We start from the raw sequence: 6870 nt of genomic DNA, 5'->3' as shown, positions 1-6870 counted from the left end.
AAATATATGTATTCAGCTCTTCTTTTCAAAGCCAGCGCCGAGCTAATCACAGGAGTGTCACGAACTCTAGGAAGGGCTGATTGAAAAGACCCCCATATGATCGACTTGAAGGAAAGAAAAACAATAAGAAAGAACAACACACACACACGCAATTTATCGTATATCGATGAAAATCGATTCAATGAAACATTTATCGCGATGTAAAAAGCAGAGAGCGTGGGAAAAAAAGAGAAGAGAGTTGATTAAACAAAAATAGTTTTCAGTCATTTGCAAATGTATTGAAAAGAGGTTAAGAGAAAACACAGTATTGTAAAAAAAATAAAAATTAAGGGAAGAAAATACTGGAAATTATTCTGTGTTTAAAACATCGTGAAAAATCGTATCGTGAACCTAGTTGCATGATTCAAATCGTATCGTGAGTTCCATGCCTATATATATATATATATATATATAGGCATATATATATATATATATATATATATATATATATATATATATATATATATATATATATATATATATATATATATATATATATATATAATTAAAATCCACCTCCTGGGTGGCGCTATGACAGGACAAAGTGGGGCTCGAAGCCACACATTTTGAGGTTGTAGATCTGTTACTTTTGATGCTTTTCAATTTGAATCCTGAAAAGTTAGTTTTGGACACAATGGACGCATTTGTACTATAGCTACTGTAAAATATTAAAAGTTGTCCCTTATCTGTTGCCTTACCTTTAGAATTGTGGATCAGTAGTGAGCCTCTTACTTTGAAATGTACATTGTGCAGAAACATAAGACGGAAATGTTGTGTCGCCCAGTGGTGGAAAAAGTACTAATTTTTTTTACTTAAGTAAAAGTATCAATACTGCAATGCTCTGTTACAAGTAAAAGTCAGGTATTCAAGTAAAAGTACAAAAGTATTGGCATCAAAATATACTTAACGTACCAAAAGTAAAAGTATTCATCATGCAGAAAGTCCCATTAAACATTTTCAAATGTATGCAAATAGCAGATCTACAAGCTCATAGCGCGGCACCGAGTGCCGCGCTATGAGCTTGTAGATCTGCTATTTTTTTGTCTTAATCGTGAACATTTGTGCAACTTTTTGAGGGGTCCCTGGAACAATATATTTTACTCACATTAAAAATGTTTTAAAGATTTTTTCCTTATAATGAATGACATGCCCAAAATCGGGACACCAGGTTTAACACACACACACACACACACACACACACACACACACACACACACACACACACACACACACACACACACACACACACACACACACACACACACACACACACACACACACACACACACACACACACACGTTGGATATACTGTGGAATGGGCATCTATCCATTTCAGCCCATAGCCTACATAGTAGCAGAAATCCATTCCCCCATGCGTACTGCTGAAACATACAGATTATTCTTCTACTTGCACCATAAACTGTACTTTATCGCCGTACGCTTTGCTGAACTACTAATGCAATTTAGTTCAATCCCGTGAGAGATTGTTTGTAACCATTCTTCTTGGCCTTTTAGAAGTGCGTTAAGGGAATGAAGCTAATAGCCTGCGACGTCACAGAGTTGAATTTTATAGAGTGCTAATTATATTGTAGTCTCTAATGGGTGCCTGTACTAATAGAGAATGGATTGAGGATCAATGCAGTGAGCGGTATATATTTACTGGGCTTTATTACTGTAAAGCTAACTAGCCGATGGAGATTTAGTTTGTATCCCTCTTGACCACTGATCAGTGCTGGAAAAAGGGCTCAAATGTTTTGAAAATGAAAGGGATATTTCACTTTCAATATATATATATATATATATATATATATGTGTTAGATTAATCGGAAACACCCGTCCTTGGTTCTGGTGACTGATATTCTAATACGTGAGGAGACCGTGTTTTTTCAATTACTTTTTTCCTTTAATTTTTATATATATTTTTTGGAAAATGAAAAAAAAAAAATACAGTAAAAAAAAGAAGTAACCGAAAAAACACGGCCCTTCACGTATTAGGAGGGCAGGATGAGGGCAAAAGTTACAATGCTATTTTCAAAAAAAAACAGAAGTCTCGCTAGACGAGATTGAAATCTGGAGATTTCAATCTCGTCTAGCGAGACTTCTGTTTTTTTTTTTTTTGGTTGCATAGTGTTCTGTCACTATGAACGTCAGATCTCATCAAAAAAAAAAAAAAAAAAGCTATTAAAATATGTGATCTAACCTAAGGCCTATCCGCGCACCTTTTAAGCTGTGGCGGCTCAGGGGTGGAGTTATGAAAAATGTCTACTGTACCATTCATCCTAAGGTATCATAACGTCATAGAAAAGGTAAGAAAACTTTAGTCCAAAATTCTCCTTTAAGTAAGAAGTAAGAGAATTTTTCCATCACTGGCAAAATTCTCTGTAGAGTCAGTGACATGTAATGTATCAGGAGACATATTTACCTCAGGGAACATCACCCATATACGCCAGGCCAGGCGTGATAAATAATGCAGCAACAATAATACATCATGTTGATATTTCTCTTTATCCAACATGTGTAGCCGTCAACTTTGATCAATAAGAACACACTGAAGGCGACGGTACATAAACACATATTTATGCAACACTAGTCGATCCCCAGAAAGCATTGTAAACACTGTATTTAGATGCAAAACATTCCAGCCCTCAGGAGCAACCAACTCCCATTCCGTTAGGTTTGACCCAGAGTTTATTGTGCTCCACAAGCATTGGGAACAATATTGCTATGACAGAAGGTAATATGTAATATCAGGGGGAATGCAGTAGGCCTATATCCCATTTAGACCGGGAACGTATCTGTGTCATTTTTAGATTTATTTGGGCTATTAAAAAATAGCAGATATAAAAGCTCATAGTGCGGCACCGAATGCCGCGCTATGAGCTTGTAGATCTGCTATTTTTTGAAAAATCGTGAAAATGTATGCAATTCTTTGAACATATGTATATATACATTTTTCATAGCGTAACATTTTTAACTCAAATCTTTGCTTCTGGGGGATTCTACAAAACAGTTTTTTTATTCTAATTTGTTTTACTTATGTTGCTATAATATCAGTGGTTCTCACCCCCCCCCCCCCCACCATCTCAAAATATGTTGTTGTAGGGACCCCCCAGAAGCAAAGATTTGAGTTAAAAATGTTCGCTTTAAAAAAAATATATTTGCGCAAAGGTTGTTTTTTTTTCAAAAATAGCAGATCTACAAGCTCGAGCTTGTAGATCTGCTATTTTTGAATAGCCCAAAGTATAAAATAATGGTTATAACTAAAAATCTAAAAATTCCCGGGTTGAATGGGATAAGGGGGGTCACTGCTGCACAAAGATGCGATGCTTCGCTGTGAAAATTACTCCCGAGTGAAGCTTTTCAAAAATATCAATTTGGCTAAAGCACTCGCTCCATGGTGTTATGTGCAGCATCTCAACACTATATTGACGCTCCGGGTGTAATTTGAAATTCAAATTCTTTGTTTTCTCACCGTCACTATTCAAAGGCTAGTACTGGGTGTGTTGAACAAAGACTGGGCCTTGTTGAATCACCTTTCCCTGAATTAGCATCTCATACACAGGTATGGATTTCCCATCGCCTGGCACCAACGATTATGATGGAGATTGTTTACTAGTAGAGGTTCGGGGAGCCTCTACGTGGCCCTCACATCTAGGGCCTCTACGTGGCCCTCACATCTAGGGCCGCTACGTGGCCCTCACATCTAGGGCCACTACGTGGCCCTCACATCTAGAGCCGCTACGTGGCCCTCACATCTAGAGTGTGAGGTGTCAGGGCCGCTACGTGGCCCTCACACCCATAGACCTATAAAGGTAGACCCCTCCTCCGACTCTGGGGCATCTGTATCACGGCCGCCATATTAGAGGGGGGACGCTTCCTGACTACTGGCCAATCACAGCGCGTCTTTTCAGAGACTTGGCAGAATCTAGTTGTATAAGAATACGACGGGATATTTTCATACAACTTAGATTCTGAAAAGTCCCGGAAAATACGCGCTGTGATTGGTCAGTTAGTCAGGAAGCTTACCTTCTCCACAATGGCGACAACAATACAGGTCGGTCCAATGAACTGCAGCGGCCGATGAGGTATCTAGGTTTCTATATCTATGCTCACACCTACGTCGCACCGCCGATCAGACTGATATGCCCATATATGGAGATCTCTGTATCTGTCAGTCCTTGTCCCTTTTATGCCCATATATGGAGAACCCTGATGTCATCAGTATATAGGCCCATATATGGGCATGCCCCCTTTTGTGCCCATATATAAAGCTGACTGATTTGTGGTTGCCAATGCCATGACGACACATTGAGGCTATAGACACCACACTCCATATTTGGGCATTGAAATAAGGAAAGAAATAAGGAAACACATTTAAAAGGGCTTTCTCTTTAGTTTAGAGGTGAATATCCCTGGTCAAACGATATGCCAACCCAAATCAGGAAGCATTTCTGAAAACAATCTTAATCACAGTAAGTCGAAATGTCTCGTCCTGGTTCAAAATGTATGCACATGCATCTTCATCAACTAATAATTCTCTCTGTCTATAAAAATGAATTCCTGACCTAGTGGTAAGCACACATTTAACAGTGTGGTGTTTTAAAACGCGCATATATCCTTCACTTATCACACGCTCCGTAGCTATTTGAAACCGAGCCATGTTTGATCAGCATCAGTTGAATTACAGCAGCTCTCTCTCTCTCTCTCTGAAATCTCCAAATTAGAATCCTGCTGTCATTAATAGAGAGACTAGAGAGATGAGAGATGAAACCGTGAAGAAGACACCACCGTACTCAACATGTGGCGAGCTAGCCCTCCCAGGGGTCTGACTGCCCACGGGCTCGTCGGCTCCTCTGTACCCAACATCAGTGGTGTATAAAGTAACTAAGTATATGTACTCAAGTACTGTACTTAAGTACAATTTTGTTTACTTTACTTGAGCATTTCCAATTTTGAATACCTTTACTTCTACTCCACTACATTTCAGAAGCAAATATTGTGCTTTTACTCCACTGTAATTATTTGAAAACTTTAGTTGCTAATTACTTTGTAGATTTTGATTTAATACAAAACATACATTAACCACTTCAGCCATTTCGGCCATTTGAAAATAGCCGATCATTGTGAGCTTGTAGATCTGCTATTTTCAAAGGATTTTTATGAATTTTATACCTCTAAAAACTTGTGAAACAGGACATTCTGCGTGATGAGTCGTTTTTTACTTTTGATACTTAAAGTACATTTTGATACCAGTACTTTTGTACTTTTACTCAAGTCAATTTTGAATTCCGAACGTTTACTTGTAGCAGAGTATTTCTACATTGCAGTATTGCTACTTCTACTTAAGTCAAATACTTGAGTATTTTTTCCACCACTGTACTCAACGTGGCGAGCTAGCCCCCCAGGGGTCTGGCTGCCCATGGGCTCGGCGGCGGAGCTTCTCTCTGAGTCTCTGCGTCTTTTTGATGTCGAGGACTGCACTCTGTAGCAGTGTTGCCATGTCCGGCGTTGTCTGCTTATTATAAGCGACTTTGGTCTTGATTTTCTGTAAAAGGTGCTTGTGAATATGGGTTTGTGGGTTGAGTTTTTTGGGGGCTTTGTTTATGTAAAGTGTAGTTGCTTATTTTGGGCTTGCTTCTAAAAAATGTTGTTAAAACCAGTGGTTCGTTTTCATGGCAAGGACCCCCAGATTAATATGTATTTGTCCATGGGACCACCTCTCCCATACAAGATTTGTGTTGTTTAAAACGTTTCACATTCTCTTTGAAAAGATTATCTTTGAAAAGATTTCTTTGAAAATAGCCGATCTACAAGCTCACAACGCGTCACATCGCTACGCGTTGTGAGCTTCGGCTATTTTCGAATAGCCGATGTATTCAGATTTAAAGGGCTCATATGTAGCCTATAGTCGCTTCTTTTGGGCAGTGGTGTTAGAAGTACTCACATATTTTACTTAAAGGGTCTACACCATGAAAATCACTTTTTTCTTGGTTTTTTGTATTTTTTGGGGTCCCCAGTGTCTCTTGTACCCAAAAAAATGTTTTTTTTTTAAATTCAGTCATTCCTTCTCATTTCATGGGTTTCCAGAATGGGCGTGTCTGAACAGGCGATCTCAGAATGGAAATGTTTATGATGTCACAAACATTATTGATGGCAAACCCAATGTTAAATGAAAAGTGCCCGAATCGCTCCGAAACTTTTTCTACCCCCCCTAAGTGGGGGTCTACGAACAAATACTTCGGGCTCGGATTTTGGCTCCGCCCCCCGGAAGTGGGTGAAACAGGCACCTCAAACACTTGGTGGAATTGTTCAAAAATGTTCAAAGTGTTTTTTTTTTTCGATTTTGTATTTTTCTTAGATGCTTCTTTTTATGCAGAATTTTTCCATTTTTTTTCTTTTTTTTAATAATTTTTTTAAATATTTTTTTGTATTAACAGACAGAATTGCTCAGTAGCCCCCCCCCTGCCCAAGAGGACGTTTTGGTATTGCAGCTGAAAGTGCTGTATAAGCCAGAGACAATTGACTTGGGATGAGTATATCTGAGTGATGATTTAGGCTCAAACCTTTTGAAAAAGGTTTGAGGGACATACACCATATGATATTAAATATCAAATATTTTTTTTAAATTCATGGTGTAGCTCCTTTAAGTAAAAGTAGCAATACCACAATATTAAAATACTCTGTTACAAGTAAAAGTTCTGTGTCCAAAATGTTACTCGAGTAAAAGTACAAAAGTATTGGCATCAAAACACACTTAAAGTAGAAGAACAAAATGTTTGAAAATAGCAGATCTACAAGCTCGTTGTGAGCTTGTAGATCTGCTATTTTCA

This window comes from Gymnoscopelus braueri (genome assembly GCF_963280865.1).
Source record: "Gymnoscopelus braueri genome assembly, chromosome: 21".
Lineage (NCBI taxonomy): Eukaryota > Metazoa > Chordata > Actinopteri > Myctophiformes > Myctophidae > Gymnoscopelus > Gymnoscopelus braueri.
Note: the sequence above shows the minus strand (reverse complement) of the source record.